We start from the raw sequence: 20,993 nt of genomic DNA on the forward strand, positions 1-20,993 counted from the left end.
ATTGGTGCAAGGGTAGTGTTGAGATTATCTTGATCTAGGTGAAACTAATAAGAAGCAAAGACTGAGAAATGAAAGGAACAACAAAAGATTTACTAAAAGAACACTCACTTTCTACCTCTAAACTACAATCAAACTAATAACAAAAATAAATTGTTAAGTTTCTATTCAGAAATCATAGAGAAATCAAGTTGTTTCCTAGGGAATGATAACTATGATAAAAGAACTGAAATGCATCTATCGGAAAAAATGCTAAGTCTTTGAACCGAACAATTGATACTTGCTACGGAAAGCAATAACAAAAGATAGTGTTGTAAAGGAAATCTTGTTTAATATTATTTGCTACAATTCTTTGAAAATAGTAACGGTAAATCTAGCAAACAATGATTTAATCTAAGAAACAATTAATCATTCAAAAGCTGAAAGTAAGATGCAATAATAATACAAAGGAAGACAATATTCATCCCAGGATTGGGCCCATGGTCACTAGAATTTAACCACCTTGTAGTTAACTCAATGCACTAGATTAAAACTGAATCGTTGAAATCTCCATTAACATGCAATAGTAAATTACAAGTCTGTAAAAACTCAAGATAATATGTTTCTCCAATCTTGTTTTACAATTAACAGGGATAAATTAACTACCTTACTAGAGTTTAATCCTACTTTTATATTACAAAATAATCCTAAATTCGAAATGGTAAAGCTATCCTGAGAATTGAGATATTCTCAGGATGCTTAATTCAAGCTGTGAAATATGCAACGTCTTCCTTAGAATAACAGGTCATGATCCTCTTTTTAACTGTCTCACATGTACAAGATCTTGATCCACGGTCAGTAGGTCACAAATAGACTAAACAATTTCCTCATGGCTTGGCCTTCCTCAGCTATTCAAGGAACAATAATCAGCATCAGATATTTCCTGTCCAAATATCGACCCAAATCGTGAGTTAATGACATCTTCAAGATTCAAATCGATTCACTAATGAGGTAAAATAAAAAACAATTATTAACTTCTTTCTAGAACTCTTTAGCATTCAAATTATTATAATCTATGCTCTAAAGGTTTAAAAAACTAACTATAAACTAAGGAAATAAGGTGAAGAATTATACCAATTCTAAGGCCCAACAACTTTCTACCATACTATTACCATGCAGTAATCGAAAACCCTTCTCTTTAATATGCCTCAATCATGATGCCACAACATAGTCTTTCCTCCTAAAGTTGTAAAAGTTTTTTCTTTATTCTACTCCATTCTCATAATCGCATTTTTCATATACTTGATACAAAGTCATTATAACATTATTTATTCTTGACATTATATTACTTGCCATTTAATATATAATAATAATAATTATTATTATTATTATGACGACAACCATATAAAATAAAATAAATATAAAATACAATTATACACATAAAAAGAAATTAAAATATTTTATATAAATCAATACAAAAATCACCTATTATAAAAATATTTTTTAAGAATATTATTAATAATTATCTATGTACCGACTCAGATATTCTATTACGGGCCTGGGATTCCTGGAGCGGAGCCGACGATGAACCCTAGCCAACTCTTCGCCGCCTCCCCTGTTTCGGCCGCCGCCCGGCCCCTGATCAACCATGTCGCAGTCGATGATGCGAATCCAATACAGGAATCGCAGGTATTGGCTCTCTTTTCTGGCATGCGTGATCTCAAATATTCACTGAGAGTTTCCCCCCATCTTCTCTTGGCCGATCTGGTCGCTGGGGCAGACTGTTCGTGGTCCTCATATGAAGCAACCAGATTTACCCTAAAGCTCTCGAAGTTGAACACTTCAGCCATCGCAGACTCAGCGCCTTCGGCCTCCGTTTTGATGCGGCTCTCTGCCGTTCAGGACGCAGTTGCTCAGCTTGGACTCGAACGGGGATTTCGATCTCCACCCACAGCCGTGCAGGTTATTACAGTTATCTTTCTTCCCAGTGTTCAGGACAGCCGCAGCAAGTTCAGCTCAAGCCCCTCTTGCCATCACGGAAGATCTGCAATTACCATTAGGGTCTTAATCGGTCTAATATCTGGTTGCTTCCGCCACGAGCCAGAGCAGTTGCCCTCATCACTCGCTTGGTCTCCATACGGACCTGGGGCGATCAAATGCTCTCCGAAAGGCAATCGTAGCCTCAGATCTGTCAACGAATGGCCAGATCAGGTCATCCAGCAGGCAGATCAAGACATACCATGGTCAGATCCAGAGATCAGCATTGGATCAAGGCCTGTATCTGACTCCTTTCAGATTTTAATCTCTCAGCCTTCAGGCAGAACCATCATGCAATGGGTTCGCCCTTCAGACCTGGTGCAGGAACTTAAACTGAAGCTAGAGTGCAGATTGGGGATTCCATCAAGCATTCTGCGACTTCTCTATCAAGGTAAACAACTTGAAGATCCTTTTCCGCTCTTTGCTTACAGCATTTCTAGGAACAGCTTGGTGGTGGCGACCCTTCGTTTAAGAGGAGGGGCAGTGGGGCAATCTTCCTCTACCCGGCCTTTCTCATACAAAGATGCAGTCCACTCTGAAAACCCGAAATCTCCTGAAGCCCCTAAATCCAAGGTCTTCTTGGTTGACAAGATCGAAGAAGTTCCCTTTGTTGAACTCATTCATGAAGAAATGACTTCCCAGCTTCAAGATTTTGCTGAAAGAGCCATCATCTGCAGATTTAATGGAGTGTGACCGCGTTCTCAGGATCTCTACTCCTGGATCCATGCAAACTGGACACATCACTGCAAGATCTTTTTCTGTTCGAAAGGCTATTTCATAGTGCTATTTGATAACAGTAAGCACTATGAAAAGGCCTTAGAAGAGGGCCCGTGGTTCATGGGAACTGCAGGGTTATTCTTGACTCCTTGGTTCCCAGATTTTGATCCAGCCACTGCAGTCATTACCAAGACTCCGGTATGGATTAGGCTTCCAAACTTACCTGCCCACCTATGGAGCACTCGGGTCTTCAGAGCTATAGGAGACACCTTGGGCAACTTCCTCAGTGGAAATTTTTGGAGGGAATCTAAAGGTCTCTACTCATATGCAAGAATATGTGCGGAGTTAGACCTGAGCAAAGGTCTTCCAGAACAGATCAACCTTAAGATAAACGACTTTGTCTGGACCCAGACGCTGGACTACGAGAATACTGCTTTTCGGTGTCGCCATTGCCACCAATCTGGGCACTTGCAGAATACATGCCCATCTCGCCCGGCAAAAAAGAACAAGGCCAATGCCTCCAAGCCCAAGTCCAAACGTTGGACTCCTTGCTCTCCACCGCCAGTGGTGGATTCGGGTTCCTCCAGCTCTGAAGATGAAGACAACGATGAAGATCTGGAACAGGCCCCTCATTCTGTGGCCCCCTCCACGGATGTTCTGGTGCCTCCCTCGGACTCAGCCATTGCTCAGAAACGTGCTCACTTGTCCTCCTCCTCGGATTCAGAAAAGGAGGGCTTCCCCAAGGAGGGATCCCCGGTGGAGGATCCCAATCTTCAAGTTGTAATCGCCCATCCACCTCAAAATGGCTGGGTTGTAGTCAAAAATCGAAAAGGGAAAAAGCCTCGTGTTGAAGCCTCTACCCTCTCTGGGTAGTTTTCCATGTTTCTTTCAGCTTCTAGTGACTTGCTGTAACTCCTTGCTTGTTTAGCTCTTTTTCCGGAACCGAGGTTGATAGGTCTATCATTTCCGGTTGTCGGTTTCTTGCATCTTTGGGATGTATCCTCTTGTACATTATTTTTTACTTAATTGATTTAGTCTTAATCGAGAAAAAAATAAATAATTATCTATGTACTTATTAAATTATAACAATATATAATTATACCTATTATTGATAGAAAGTTTGATTACAAATACATATTTTTCAATCATATATTTATAATAAAAATACATAAATATGGAATTTAAATAGAAATTATAAACATTGAACCATTTTTCCATGTGTACATAATTATAAATAAATAATTTCACATCAAACCATTAAAATTATTTGTATTAAAAATCATATAAATTTAATTTTTCCTTGATAATTTTTTAACCAAAATATTATATATAATTCTAAATTTATTATAATTAAAATATTATATGACGAAGAAGATTAATGTTTGGTAGGATCTATAAGGTTCATAAAATATTAAGAATGTAAGATATTACTTAGAATTCTTTATCATTTTATTTATATACCTCAAAACCATTAAGGTAAGTGTTCCAAGATCTTCCATATTTTTGTTGACTTGAAATGTCAAGAAAGTTGGTAGTGTGATAAAGATTTTAAAAATTATATCACATGTAAGTATAATATGGAAAATATATGAGGATTACTTTTCATGTTCAACCCTCTTAGTGTTAGAAAATTGACACACTCTTTCATCCCATCTAATTTTTGGCAATTAACCAATTCCTGGTTTCACTATGAATATCATGAGATTTTGGTCTTATTTAACAAATGTTCATTTTCTTCTTAGCATTAGTCATGACAAAGAGAACTTTTTTATTTTTGAGAGCAAGGTCTATCACCCCCTTCCAATTTATTAGTTTTCTTTTCCCCTTCATCATTTATCACCCCACGGTTTCTCCTTATATTTTAAAGCAATAATATTCTTAATATTATCCTTATTCTAAAAAATGAGTTCCTCATTTATCCCCTAGTGGTCTAAATAATATTGGGCATCTTGTTCCATTCTCATTTCAATTGAATAAGGGAGTATCTACTAGAGTTATAAGGAATTTTAGGAGACATTTTCACTTACATTTTCACTTGCATATATATATCTGTATATATATATTGCAACCAAAGACCTCACATCCATATAAAATAATATGAATGATGAGTGTCTCAAAGAGATATTTTTTTAATTGCATATCCAAATATTTCTCACTTACAATTGTTTTCAAATGAATAAAAATATTTCCATCATCCTTTTATACTTTTCCCAATGTTATAATTCCAATTTAGCTTTTTGTGGATATCAATTATGAGATATTCCTATGAATAAACTTCCCACAAGTAGTTGTTTTAATATACAAAAGTATTATATGCGATCTTATCTAATTTAATTACTATGACTTTATTGTTTTCAATATTAACAATCATACCCATCTTAAAATATAAATCTTATAGGATTCTTAATTTATTTCCAAGATTGTAATGGATCATCACTAAAATAATAATATAATCAACATAAATGACAAGAGTTATCAAAATACCAATGAGTGTGGGGCCAAAACAACATGCATCTTCCAAACAATCTTCTAGGTTATAAATCTATATGTCAAAAAAGGTATAGGATAAGGGACACACTTGACACCAATATTGGATTTAATTTCTTCCTACCAATCCTCAATGGTCCTAAACTTGGAAATAATATTCTTGTACATCCTTACCACGACAATTGTTAACTTGAGTTGAACCATTATCTCTTCTAGCCTCTTCCATAGTTTCATCCTAGAACTCATGTCAAAATATTTTTTGAATTCAACAAAACAACAAGAGAGATTAGCTTTATTATTAAAACATTCCTCTAGAATCATCCTAAGAGTAAAAAGGTAGTCCACAATTAAATGGTATATCTTAAACCCAATTTGTCCTTTAACTCGTCTACCATGGTAGTTTACGTTATCACCAAAAAATGATCACCTAGCCATTTCTAACTAGGTGGATCGAAAAACGCCATGTAGGATTAATTTTACCGTAGTAAAATCACTTTCACTGTGGAAAATAATTTAGTAAACTACTTTTATTAAATTATTTTTTTACTAAAATAAAAAAATCCATGATAATAGTTAGATAAATCATTATTTATTTAATTTTCTCTAGGAATAGTTATTAAATCATTGTTTAAATAATTGTTCCTTGTCACATTTGACTAAATCCCATAGGAATAATTAAATAAATCACTTTTTATTTATTATTCCTTATTTCCATTATTGGAATAATTATTAAATCACTATTTAATAATTATTTCAATTTCACACCATTCTTAATCCTTGTGAAATAATTAATAAATCATTTTATTTGTTAATTATTTTTAAATAAAGATATTTGATGATTTTAAATATATTTTCCCTCTACAATAAATATAATAAATTATTCCTAGCGGTTAGATCTTGATTTGGTCAATATTATTTTATTATTCTCCATTTTTGAGATTAACGCAATACTTTGTTATAAATAGGAGGGTTTTTCATTCATTCTTCACCACGATCATTATCATCGTCACCATTATCGTCTCTTTTCTTTTGAGATCCCATTTGAGTTCTCCACATTGTTTTTGGTTTTTCACACATTGACAGAGAATATCGATTAGTGAAGCACTAAGGACATCAAAGAACCCATCACATGGAGGGGGATTTGTAGACCCTTTTTGTAGATCTACTTCACCAGGTGCTATCAATAAATAATTTATTCAATTAAAGTCTTTCCATTTGGGTTATTGCATTGGATATCTTCACTGTTGTTTGCTATTATGGATTGTAAATGTTGTTGTTACTTGATTTACACTTTTTATTGGAGATTTGAATCGTAAGCTGCCAAAAATTGTTGTTAGGGTCACTTGTCACCCAGTGACTTAAGTGAAGTGTTTTTGGTATGCTTTCCATGAAATTTCACAATAACAAATGGAAATTCCATTGGTTTTTAGTTACATTTGTCGTCAACAAATGGCAACTCCACTAGTGTAATAACAATGTTCTTGGGTGATTGAAGTTGCAGTAAATTTCAGGGATTTTTATAGCTACGTTTAGCCTCCCTATTTTTATTTATAGTATTATTTCCTTTTTTGTCAAATTTTCGGATTCTAGTGGTTTTCTGCTTCTTTTTGTAGGTAACAAGTACTAGTTGAGCAGGAGATAGTGAAATTTGTGCGAGATTTGTTGACCGAGAGCCACGGGAGAAAAACTCACTTTTCAACCCCTTACCTGCATTCCATAGCACACTATTTGTGGCCCAAAAACTACGTTTTCCACTGTTCCATGTCAATACCTGTGTTTTGGTATTTTTCCAAAAAAATTTCAAATTGTCGACAGTGTTGTCTGCAAACTGGGTAGGGTACTTCACCTCTATTTTCAATCAACCCTCAACCTAGATACACTTAATTTTTCCCTTTAAGGAACAAAAAATCCCCCCAGGTTTTAGGGTACACCTCCACATTGTTAGGAAGAGATTGGCTGAGTGAAGAGTCTAAGGTTTCAGCATTTTTAGCCACCGATTTTCAGAGTTTGATCCATTACTTTTCAACACTTTTGGATAGGTTTCTTTTACCTTTTCTCCTTTTAGAGTTCTGGTTTTCCTTTTCTCCCTTTAGAGATTTAGTTTTCGTTTTCCCCCTTACGATCCCCTTGAGCATCCTAGGTTTTAGAGCTTCAAACCTATCCTTTGCAGAATTTTTCACCCCTGATTTTTGTTGTTTGTCTACACCATTTACAATAGATTAGTGCCTCTATATATCAACCCCTTGACATTTTGTAATTTAGGCATTTTTATGTGTCTTTGAGTAGCTTGTTTGCCCTCTTTTTCTTAGCTTGTTTATAGCCTTCATGGGTGGGCTTTTGTGTGCTTGATTGGCTGTTTATTTTATGTATTTTTCAGATTTATTTATAGTATTTCAACACTTTATTTCTGGCAGCACACGACATCATCAAATATGCTCAATTAACTCATCTACTTGACACATTATTTTCACAGACTCACACCTTAAGCAAATGTGAGCTTGTTTAACACCGCCAAGCTAAGGCTTGAAACACTACACCTTAATAAATCAACACACATAGATTAAGCCCGCTTGGGCACGAGGGCCAAACAATCTTTGTAGGGTAGGTGTAGGATCGATGGGATAGGCTTTGAATAATACCCATCAATTTCTTTCATTGACACATAAAATTTTACATACTAGGGAGCTTAAAATCCTTCATCATCCCACAATCCAAAGTTGGAGTGTGTTATAAACATGTTTTATAAGTGGTTAGTCTAGGTCATTGTGCTAGTGGTTCTCCTCAAGGCTACCCAACCTGTCGCCAGGAATCCTATGCGTTTGATGACTACTAAGAATGTCAAGACTCAATCACACCTATGGGACGAAGGTAACCATACTAACCAATTTCAGGGAAAAACCTTATAGGACTAGCTGTGGGAAACAGTTGGTTCTCTACCCCATCTTTCTCTAGACAGCTCTTCTTGCAGGGATGAGATTTCGTCAAGTAAAAATTTCTTTAGAAGGTCATATGAAACAATACATATGGTATTGTTTGAGGATTTAGATCATCTATAGGCTAGAGGTCTTTTTCTTTAATAGAATGTGTTTTCTTGTATTAGAGTAACATCATTAATATAGTTAGATTACACTTTGCACCATTGCACTACGTGTTTTCTTGTTGTTTGTTGCTCTTTTATTTATATCATCACCCTTTAGTACTTAGGGGCATTATTGTCTTGACATCATTGCTCTGCCCTAGGTGTTTGTAGTGGAGACTCTGACGTATTCACCCTCAATTCCCATTAGGACATATTACACCTCCCTATCGAGTCTGACTGCATCCTCCCAGTCCTCCATCGATTCATCATTTTGATTCTAGTTCTACTGATTCTTCCAGATCCTCCTTTAATTCCATGTCTTCTCAACCACGTATTACCACCATGTCAGGCACCAACTTAGGTGTGGGAAACCAGGGTGGTAACCCAGGTACCAATAAGGGTAACCCCACCAGCAGAAGCCCCACAGCTGTGGTCACTCCTCCTCCATTGCTTCCTTTTATGGTTGGTTTGAGTCTCCCTAATTTCAACCAGGTTATCAATGATTCTCTTCTCTATCATCCCACTTGGTAAGAGATGCCTACTAAACTCCCATCAGACATCCCAATGTTGGAAGTTGATCCTGGAGAAGATCCCACCAATCATGTTCGCTCATTCCACATGTGGTGTTCATCCAATTCTATCACTAAAGACTCCATCTGTCTTCATCTATTCCAACACACGCTTACTAGAGGTGCTGCTAAGTGGTATTTCTCAACCCAGAGACACTCATTCTAATTTTGCTACTCTTTCCAAAGAATTTTTTTTCTATTTCCAGTTACCTCTTTCTTATGACACTGCTACCGAACTATTGAATTATTTTCATCAAAACTTCTACCATCCGCCTATTTGGCCATGTTTGATGTAGAAGGATAAGCATTTGTAGAGGTCCTGAATTCAAAAACCCCTTCTATATGGATTGGTTCCTTATATCAGTTCTGGCCCCCATTACTAAATATGCCGTGTCACACTTCCCCTAGTCTCAAGAAGATGCACTCAAGTAGCCTTAAAATTTGATCTGATCTATGACCAATCATGTTATGTCTATATTGTCATCCCTAATCTGCCTCGGCCTGGTGCTCCTAATGCACTGACGACATCTCCTGCCACGGATGCCATAGCTAGAATGATTTCAGACCCTCAACCATATGCTCCACCTCTGATGAGTTATGGTTCACCTCAGGGAGTGACCAGTTCCTCTTACATTTATCCCTCCCCCAATCCTCCACATGGAAACTCTTATCTAGGTCCCAACACACCATATAAATATCCCCATCACCATCAACATATGCCAAGAACAACTATTACAGCACCTACTTATCCCAATGTTGCCCTTACCCCATTATTATCTGTATGCACCACCTAGTACCCCAACCCCTTTGGCACCAGCACCCCAGTCCCCCAGGCCTACTCTCTCTCTAACATAGTAGCAACCTCCTCCACAAGGTTAGGCATATGCTCAGCAGAGCGGACCCAAACCTCCCAACGTTAAGAAAAGGAACAAGGGGAAAGGTATATGGAACCAGAAATCTCAAGGTAATCTAGGTAACTAGGGTTCTCCACCCAGTGCACCTCAGCATCCTCAGCTTAATCCCGCAACCTAGCAACAAGACAAACATCCCAATCAAAAAAAGTGTCTTCACATGAAGAAAACTTGTGCCTGTTGCATCGTACATGGTCATTATACTCATGGGTGTCTCCTTTTACCTCAAATGTATCAAGTATGGGAAGGGTAAGGAGCTATTATATGAGAACCACATCCCATCGCTCCTCCTCCCCCTCATGCTTCATCTCAACTGGTGGTGCTTACCAATCCTTTTCCTCACCAAGGATATATTTCTACCCAACCTACACCATGTTAGGATGCTCCACTAGCTCCACCATCTAGTCACCATGATTATCAGATTCTTATGATGAATTCTGATGAGGTAAATACCGAACAAGTCAACCTTCAAACTCAATTGTGCCATTATGACAATCCACCCACTAAGTCAACGACTGGGTTCCAACCTCAAGTTTCCACTGAGCCTCTATTTTCATCTAATGGTACCTTACAGATCCCTCAGCCTAAGCTTAATGTTATTCCCAATATCCCTAAAGGTCTATTACATTGAAATGCTTCTTCTACTAAAGTATAACATAATAGATGACTTCACGCAATTTCTTGCTCCCATGTCAACACTGGAAATCCTTCAGGCGTGCCCATCCTAACAAAAATATCTACCCTCTACTTTAGGCTTCATGGATCCCCAAGGTGATCATATGATTATCTTTGATCTGCACAAGTCAGAAAATCCTCCCCTACCTTCATCCATTGCATTTAAAATACTAGTCTCCATTAGAAACGACATTGTTCAACGATGTATCATAGACGAAGGAACCTCCACGTGTGTGATGGCTGATAGTGTTTGGAAGTGACTTGGTTCCCCCAAACTATCCCCATCCACCATCACTCTTTATGCTTGGGACAAACATCCCTCACATCCCCTTGGCGTATGTTGCAACTTTCCAATCATTGTTGCCAAAAAGACTGTCTCTATTGACATTGAAGTCATTGATGCTCCCTTAAACTATAGCATTCTTTTGTGTCGTATTTATACCTATGTTATGTCAACTATCGCATCTTCAGCTCACCTTAATATGTGCTTTCCTGATGATGGAAATATCGTCAAATTCAATTAATTGAAGTACTATGATCCCAAATTCCATACTTCACCTCACTCTAACATCTCATCCAAGATTTACAACTGAACTACCTCACCCCTCACCAATGTCTCTCTAGGAGTCTACAAAGATTCCACTTTTCTTTGTGCTTATTATGGTCTGCCACCTACTCCTTTTGAGCCTAGCTCATCTAGTGTTTGCATGCTCCAAGCATCACGGGCTGCCCATAAATGGTCTGGTATGCCTTCACAACAGTCAGCACCTCTACAAACTATTGTTCCCAACATAACCCAGCCTTCTGGTATTACTCCTTAAGGACTATTTCATTCTGCTGGTATCTCTCCTAGTCTATTTCCACTGGTTCAGACATGGTTGGCTCACACTCAGGGGGAGAATATTCTTCAAATAATGCATTGTTGGCATTATGGTTAGAAGTTGTTGATAAAGTCTATGAAGCTAAATGATACATCTTACTGTTTAGGAATGGGATTGCAGGCTGATGTCTTTTGGTACAGATCATGATGCTGTTGGTGGCTTTCATAAGTCTTGGTCTAGATATTTCGTCTCTATGTCATGTATCTCTTGTGATATCTCTTTTTATGGTGTCAAGGTCATGTAACGGCCTATGTTGGTTTCCCCACTATGCCTGGGATGAATGATGAATGTATGTTGAGTCTTTTGGTGATAGGAAGGTCTTCTATGATGTATGAGTCCTTGTTCTTCTTGAAGAACATCTTTTGCAGATCTTGCCTACAGTCAAGGGGAGCATGAACAGCACAATTCAGCAAGAGCAGGATGGATAGATTGGTACACTTTGGCATACACAAAGGGGGAGCACAGTTGGAGATTTCAGCAAGTACTCAGGGGGAGTATGGACAGCAGAAGGTATACCAAAGAAGAGAATATCTTGGTCCGCCCTTTGCCCTTGATGTCAAAGGGGGAGAGTGACTTGGTGTAGTGGTTGCCATCAAGTCCAAAGGGGGAGATTGTTGGCATTATGATTCAAGTGTTGTCCTTGATGGCAACTCACTCAGAGGTTGGTACAGATGCTCAGAAGTTGGTACAGGTAATGGCAACTTAATCAGAAGACAGATCCTAGTACAGCTTACCAAGGAAGTTCATACACGCAGGTTTGTTAAGCCCAAGTCGCGTGTACACGCAGGTTGGCTTCAGAAAAAGCGCGTGTATGTGGAAAAGTACCTTTGGTCCATGGCGGTTAGTCCTTGGAAGTTGTGCCTATGGTTTCGGACCATTGTGTCTCGACGGGCGTGTCGATCCCTAGTTTTGAAGTTGATGGTATTGTGTTTCTATGGTTTTGGCTCTTGGTATTGAACAAGGCCTAAGGCTATATAAGGAGAAGATCACTAGGCAAAGATAGGTGTGTGGGTGTCTGACGCAGTGAGAGGATCTGGTATTGCTGGTTATCTGTTCGGGACGCTTGGCAAGGGTCGGATCTGACAGAAAAGGCAGAAGTAATCATTTCTAGATCTGCACGCGGGTTGCCTTTGGAGAAAGCGCGTATACACGCGGTTTTGGTACAGTGAAGTAGCGTATGCATGATAAGGGTTGATATTTCAGGTTGTTGCTGATTCTGGTGGTTGTTGCAGAGTTCTAGATTCTGGTTTGGGTTCTGTGTTCTTGATGACAGGGTTTCAGTGATTCGGTATTGGGTTGTTTAATGAATTATGATGCAAGTATAAGTTGATGATTGTATTGCGGTAATGTTTGCTTTGTACTCTTGGATCCAGTCTGAAAATTGATGAAACGTGGTCCCTGAAGGTTGTAGGGTCAGCACCTACGTACTAGTAAATGGATCAGCTAGTACAAGAGCTGAGGGGGTTGTAGCTCCCTTCCAGAAGTAGTTGGAAAACGAAAGAGAGGGTTGTAGCCCTCTGCAGGTTGTAGCCTGCATACTGGTAAAGGACTGCACCAGTATATTGTAAAAGAAGTTTCTCATTAAAGAAGAAAGAGACGAATTGCAGCAGGTGGTTTTCACCCACATTGGGTTTCCACCTTATATCATGGTGTTCATGTGTGTGGCTCTTGTGTGATGTTCTGTTCTGTTATACTGCACCTGTTTACTGTTAAATTGCTTAATAATGTTCTGATGCATTTACTGAAGATAAGATTAACTGAATCATAAGATATCTGCATATACGCTAGTTGCTTTAGACACAGTCGCGTGTACACGCGGATTCACTTAACTGAAGTCGCGTATATGTTTCTGAGTATGAAATTCAAAAGGTTTTATTGATCTGATAATACTGATTCACCCCCCCTCTCAGTATTATTTCCAACAATTGGTATCGGAGCAGGTCCTTCAGAGGAAGCTTGATCGCTTGAAGGAAAAGATCCATCAAAATGGCTAATCCAGAAAGAGAGGCACACATCAGGCCACCAGTCTTTGATGGGAACAATTTTACTCACTGGAAGATAAGAACCACTGCATATCTACAGTCTCTTGGAGCAGAAGTTTGGGGACTCGTAGAAGGAGGATACAAATTCCCATCAGCAACTCCTACAGATCCAGCAGAGAAAAAGCAATATGAGCTCAATGCCAAAGTAGTTAATGTCCTATTGAGTACTTTGACTCAATCAGAATTTATGAAGATCATGCATCTCAAATCAGCTAAGGAAATATGGGACAAAATCGTTACAAGCTACGAAGGAGATGATCAGGTAAAAATAGCGAAGCTTCAAACTCTCAGAATCCGGTATGAAACTCTTAAGATGCGAAGTAATGAAAGCGTAGCTAATTATTTCCTGCGTATGGATGAGATTGTGAATTGTATGAGGGATCTGGGTGAAGAATTTGAGGAAGTTGTCTTAGTTCAAAAGGTTTTGAGATCTCTGTCTACTAAATTTGATTCTAAAGTATCTGCCATAGAAGAAAAGGAGAATGTGCGGAAAATTACCATGTCACAGCTTCACGGGATCTTAACTGCTTTTGAAATGCGATAAGAGGTACCACCAGAGGCCGCATTCGAAGTGTCAGAGGAAGAAGATGAGGTAAATTTTGTCAAGAATCTTGAACGGGGAACTGGACGGTTCAAAGATAAGCTGCCTTTCAAATGTTTTCTATGTGGTAGAGTTGGTCACTATGCTGCTAGATGTCCTCATAACAAAGAAAGGATATATGAAGAAGATGGTAGAAGCTATTATTCCCACATTAAAAGTTCATTAAATGATAGTGAAGATATTAGAAGTCTCATGGCGCACAAGAAGAAGAATGCTTCATCCAATAATAGCGAGGATATTAAAAGTCTCATGGCACATGAAGAGAAGAATGCAGAAACTGAAGAAGCTGCCAAATTAAAAGAACTATTGGAAACAGAAACCAGGGTAAGGGAGAGATTGCAGGATATAGCAAAAGATCAGAGCACAACTATTCAGAGACTTGAATCAAAGATCCTCTCTCTAAAAGAAGATCTTGAAGATCAAGAACATGAAGTGATCAAACTAAAGCGACAAGTGGAAGAAGGGAGAAAAGTTGAAGAAGACCTAAGGAAGCAGTATCTGAAAAAGGAAGAACAACATTAGGTTGAGGTAAATATCTTGAAAGGTAAACTAGAAGAAAAGGATAAGCTCTTACGATTTCAAGATAGTTCTAAAGTCTTGGATGATATTCTTAATAGTCAAAGATCTCCTGCTATCAAGACTGGTCTTGGTTTTCATGAATATGGTGAAGGTGAATCTAGTTCACAAGGTGAGGCAAGAAACTCTAATGAGAAATCTGAAATGCTCAAGGAACAACCAAGGAAAGAAATTCCTCAAGGAAGATCCTTTACTCCTAACTATGGACGTGATAGACGATTATTTCCTCCGCTGAATAATGTTGAATGTTATGTATGTCATAATCTTGGACATGTTGCAGCCAGATGCAGAAGTAGAATGGTTCAAGAAAGATCATCGCATCCCAAGTATTTCAGAGGGTATTGCTTTGCCTGCAATGCATATGGACACAAAGCAATTGATTGTGATAGAAGGAACATGAAAAATATAAGGTGTTATACATGCAACAACTATGGGCATAAAGCAAGGGAATGCAGGAGCAGATTTCAAAATTCAAGACAAGGGGACCATACATCATCACAGTTGCAGGAATTGAAGAAGACAGAGACAGAAAGGTGTGGGACAACTCAGTCAGCTGACATAACAGACACAGGGGAATCTGAAAGTGATGAGATTCAGTATTCCATCCTGCATACGCTGAGATAATGAAGACAAGTCGCGTATATACGCAAGTTACAGGCTGCAAAGTCGCGTATATGGAGAAAGGGCAGCAGAACAGACCCAGGTTCAGTCATGGTTGGCTCAGGCTCAGGGGGAGCAGAACAGACTCAGGAAATGGTTCAGACATGGTTGGCTCACACTCAGGGGGAGAATATTCTTCAAATAATGCATTGTTGGCATTATGGTTAGAAGTTGTTGATAAAGTCTATGAAGCTAAATGATACATCTTACTGTTTAGGAATGGGATTGCAGGCTGATGTCTTTTGGTACAGATCATGATGTTGTTGGTGGCTTTCATAAGTCTTGGTCTAGATATTTCGTCTCTATGTCATGTATCTCTTGTGATATCTCTTTTTATGGTGTCAAGGTCATGTAACGGCCTATGTTGGTTTCCCCACTATGCCTGGGATGAATGATGAATGTATGTTGAGTCTTTTGGTGATAGGAAGGTCTTCTATGATGTATGAGTCCTTGTTCTTCTTGAAGAACATCTTTTGCAGATCTTGCCTACAGTCAAGGGGAGCATGAACAGCACAATTCAGCAAGAGCAGGATGGATAGATTGGTACACTTTGGCATACACAAAGGGGAGCACAGTTGGAGATTTCAGCAAGTACTCAGGGGGAGTATGGACAGCAGAAGGTATACCAAAGAAGAGAATATCTTGGTCCGCCCTTTGCCCTTGATGTCAAAGGGGGAGAGTGACTTGGTGTAGTGGTTGCCATCAAGTCCAAAGGGGGAGATTGTTGGCATTATGATTCAAGTGTTGTCCTTGATGGCAAATCACTCAGAGGTTCGTACAGATGCTCAGAAGTTGGTACAGGTAATGGCAACTTAATCAGAAGATAGATCCTAGTACAACTTACCAAGGAAGTTCATACACGCAGGTTTGTTAAGCCCAAGTCGCGTGTACACGCAGGTTGGCTTCAGAAAAAGCGCGTGTATGTGGAAAAGTACCTTTGGTCCATGGCGGTTAGTCATTGGAAGTTGTGCCTATGGTTTCGGACCATTGTGTCTCGACGGGCGTGTCGATCCCTAGTTTTGAAGTTGATGGTATTGTGTTTCTATGGTTTTGGCTCTTGGTATTGAACAAGGCCTAAGGCTATATAAGGAGAAGATCACTAGGCAAAGATAGGTGTGTGGGTGTCTGACGCAGTGAGAGGATCTGGTATTGCTGGTTATCTGTTCGGGACGCTTGGCAAGGGTCGGATCTGACAGAAAAGGCAGAAGTAATCATTTCTAGATCTGCACGCGGGTTGCCTTTGGAGAAAGCGCGTATACACGCGGTTTTGGTACAGTGAAGTAGCGTATGCATGATAAGGGTTGATATTTCAGGTTGTTGTTGATTCTGGTGGTTGTTGCAGAGTTCTAGATTCTGGTTTGGGTTCTGTGTTCTTGATGACAGGGTTTCAGTGATTCGGTATTGGGTTGTTTAATGAATTATGATGCAAGTATAAGTTGATGATTGTATTGCGGTAATGTTTGCTTTGTACTCTTGGATCCAGTCTGAAAATTGATGAAACGTGGTCCCTGAAGGTTGTAGGGTCAGCACCTACGTACTAGTAAATGGATCAGCTAGTACAAGAGCTGAGGGGGTTGTAGCTCCCTTCCAGAAGTAGTTGGAAAACGAAAGAGAGGGTTGTAGCCCTCTGCAGGTTGTAGCCTGCATACTGGTAAAGGACTGCACCAGTATATTGTAAAAGAAGTTTCTCATTAAAGAAGAAAGAGACGAATTGCAGCAGGTGGTTTTCACCCACATTGGGTTTCCACCTTATATCATGGTGTTCATGTGTGTGGCTCTTGTGTGATGTTCTGTTCTGTTATACTGCACCTGTTTACTGTTAAATTGCTTAATAATGTTCTGATGCATTTACTGAAGATAAGATTAACTGAATCATAAGATATCTGCATATACGCTAGTTGCTTTAGACACAGTCGCGTGTACACGCGGATTCACTTAACTGAAGTCGCGTATATGTTTCTGAGTATGAAATTCAAAAGGTTTTATTGATCTGATAATACTGATTCACCCCCCCTCTCAGTATTATTTCCAACAATTTACAACTGAACTACCTCACCCCTCACCAATGTCTCTCTAGGAGTCTACAAAGATTCCACTTTTCTTTGTGCTTATTATGGTCTGCCACCTACTCCTTTTGAGCCTAGCTCATCTAGTGTTTGCATGCTCCAAGCATCACGGGCTGCCCTTAAACAGTCTGCTATGTCTTCACAACAGTCAGCACCTCTACAAACTATTGTTCCCAACATAACCCAGCCTTCTGGTATTACTCCTTAAGGACTATTTCATTCTGCTGGTATCTCTCCTAGTCTATTTCCACCCGGAACCATTCCCCCAAGCCTTAAGCATCTCAGAGAAGTTCCCCGAAGCCATTACCCTTCTGGTCAAATATCATTCTTATTCCCTCCCCCCGAGAGTTTATTCTACACCTATTATGGCTACATTGAGTTTACCCAACATTAACTTGGGGATCCTAGCCTAGTACATCGGTCCTCCTGCAAACACTCCAACCAATCAACTCATACTTTAGACTGCTTTGGCCCTGGTCCAACCTGTTGTTCCTACCCCTCCCTTTGCTTCAGTTCCACAACAAATTCAACAAGAACCTACTCCTATTATGAAAGAATCTGATGAGGGGGGAAAAACCCATAAAAAGGGAACTGAAAAAAAGGCATCCCTAGTAGCTCCAATTCCTCCTAAGCCCCCAAAGCCTATTCCTCCATGCACTTTGTGTGATGTTGTTTGTCTTGCCACCAATAATTGTCCTGAAATCCCTCATGTCAATAATTTGGTCTCTAACACCTTCCCTGATTATAACATTCTTAAGGTCCATTTTACCTTACCTGAGTTAGATAAGAAGAATAGATCATTACGTACAAATCACCCATTTGCTTTGTGTGATAATTATGGCCTTTATTCTCGTCGTTGTCCCTATATCAAAGATTTTCGTGATACACTTCAAATGTCTCGTGAATTAGAGGCTACTCTTAGTGAGTCTGCCTCTCCTCTACACGTGGATTCTGTTCCCACTCCTACACCGAAAAAGGTCTCTCAAACACCCATTGTGATCCCTCCCCGTAATGTCGAGATCACGGATAATACCACTACCATTCTCTACCTATCATCATCCATGAGATTTATGCATTTGAACTCCCTTGATGTCTCCTATTGTGATTTTATTGAACCTTCTTCGATGAACACCCAAATCTCAACATTTGTAGATATTCCATCTACTTGTTATATGTCTCCCAACGTTGATGATGCGTATGTGAACCTTGTCTCTCATGAAGATGACTCAAGTAGCTCTTCTTCATCACGTGGTTCCTCTTACTCCAGTCCCCCAAACTTTCATTCTGTTGAATACATCACAGAAGCCATGACCACTCTTGATTATCCTTGGGATGATATGCACCATCATGCGTACTTAATTCCGCAACAAACCCATGACCAATATGTTGTGGAGTGAAAATCCTTCATCCATGGTGAGGTCAATTTGTTTAATGACCCCTTAGTTTGAACCCATGAATTCAAACCACATACACCTTGTGGCCATTACACTGACACCCAATATTTGGGTAAGGGGTATCCCCTTTTCAGAGTCCGAAAGAAGTAATTCTCCCTAACCCTCCTAGTGCATATCGTAGTGTCGACTCAAGTGCCACTATTCTTCCCCTTTTCGAAGAAAATATAAGGTCTCATATCACTCCAAATCACCTTGGGGATGACCCACTTAATCATTCCTTCATCTTACATCAACAACCCAATCCCCTAGACATTGTTTTTCTTCAACCACCATGTTGTGTAGGTGAGCATCAATTCATTATATCTGAAACCACTCTTTGGTATAGTGACACCATTTATGCGAACCTAGAAATTCAATCCATTTGAATTATATATGCAATGCCAAGAAAGACTGCTAATCGACCATTTCCTTTCTCTCACTGCATCCAGTAGCTCTTCCCACAAGAAGACATCCATAACATAAACAAATGGTGAACCACATCGTTCATAACTATATTATGTACCATCCTAATGTTTTTGAAGTCCATTACTCTAAATGCACCTAGTATGTCAATTACATGCTGGGGGGGCACATATGCCCGTATATCTGCTCATGATCCTCTACAGGATATTGTGCCAGTGGGGTCAAATTCTTGAATCCATTATTTGAGAAATTGGAACTCCATGCACTCCACAAACTCCTCTAACTAGGGGGAATCATTCCTGTTATCACTCTATAATTTCTTTAGACTGAAGAGAGAAACCCAAAGGTAACCACAAAACCACTTTTAAAGATGAGATCTAGCCCTTCAAACTTTAGAGAGGGATCTCTCTATCTGATTTAGATTTTTGTTCAAGATATTAGGCTAGTCATGAAAGTGCAAGGTGGGATTTTTCAAAGGTTTGGTTGAAAGATGCATGGAAAGTCCATTGGGCATTAAGTCATGAAACTTGAGTCAATCAATCACAAAACAACAGAGTAGTTATAACGGGGAAGGATAGGCAAGCTTTTTGATCTTATAAAGTGTCTGTGTAGTGGAAAAGATGAATATGACTAAGGTTCAATTAAATATGGAGCATACTGAGATGAATTTTATATTTAACATCAGACATAAAACATTCATATTGTTTACAAGCCAAAGCAGAGTACAATTAAGAAAATTCAACCCTTAATCTTCTTGAAACAATAGAGATAGAAAACATATGGAAAACTAAAGAAATAAACAATTTCACAAGAGAAATCACATCACCAATTGCTTGACACTGGAATCCTGGAAGAAATCTCTCTATATTATTGTAAATTCATCCCTTCTAGTACAATGCACAGCTTACATCAATATACAACCTTTATTCATACAAGTTCCAACCCTTATTACATATTTATAAATTGTTTAAATAATGTTTTGACATAATAGATTTTTTCAAAGTAATAGCTATGACTTAATTATAGAAACAAAGATATTTTCAATATCTCTCAAATTCATGAATGAAAAGATAAACTAAGATATTTTGAATGTCCTATAATAGCTATAAGAAATATTCTTTTATTCAAAGTAGAACAGGTCCCTCTGCAACTACTTCTTCTTTCTCATTCATTTCCGCTAAAAATTTTGAGCCTTAACAATAGGAAATCATTTTTTCAATACTAATCCTCTTTCTTGAAATCTAAGTGGTTGTAGTTGTTTTTGTAGCACTGTCCATATAAAACATTTTGTTTCTCCTTTCCTGTGATTCAACATTTTTCGATCCATTCATGCTCTAACACTTCAAATTATTTCATTATGGGAGCCTTTAAACCGTGTAATATCGCCGTGATGTTATTTCAAAGATTTTTCCTCATTAGAACTTTACTTAAGAAACATGAAAATGATAATGAATTATGATATTCCCTTGGCCCTTTTATGTTTAACCCTTTCCTGTACTTCTTCGCATAGGACCAAGGGTTGTGATCTGGTGCTTTTCCTTAAGGTGCTAAGGATTTTATTTATTATTGGGACTATTTTTTCCTTTGTAAATTGTTTTGGTGCCTGAAATCTTTAAATTGGAAAAAGTGTATGCCAGTCCCAATATCAGAACTTTCAATCATAGGTTTTCATTGTGTGCCACTTTATATTATGTGGGGTGTGAAATCTCTAATGCACCCAGCCCCCAAGGCTCAAGTGGAATCACAGGGCCAAAACCTCTTTGTGTGTTAAAACTCTTTCGCTAGAAAGGGGGTTGATTATTTGAAATATCGCATTATAAAGCATCCCCGCATAGGATCAAACATATGCACCTGGGCTCT

This window comes from Pinus tabuliformis, chromosome 8 (genome assembly GCF_031772625.1).
Source record: "Pinus tabuliformis cultivar Carrire ecotype Pingquan chromosome 8, CPIR1, whole genome shotgun sequence".
Taxonomy (NCBI): Eukaryota; Viridiplantae; Streptophyta; class Pinopsida; order Pinales; family Pinaceae; genus Pinus; species Pinus tabuliformis.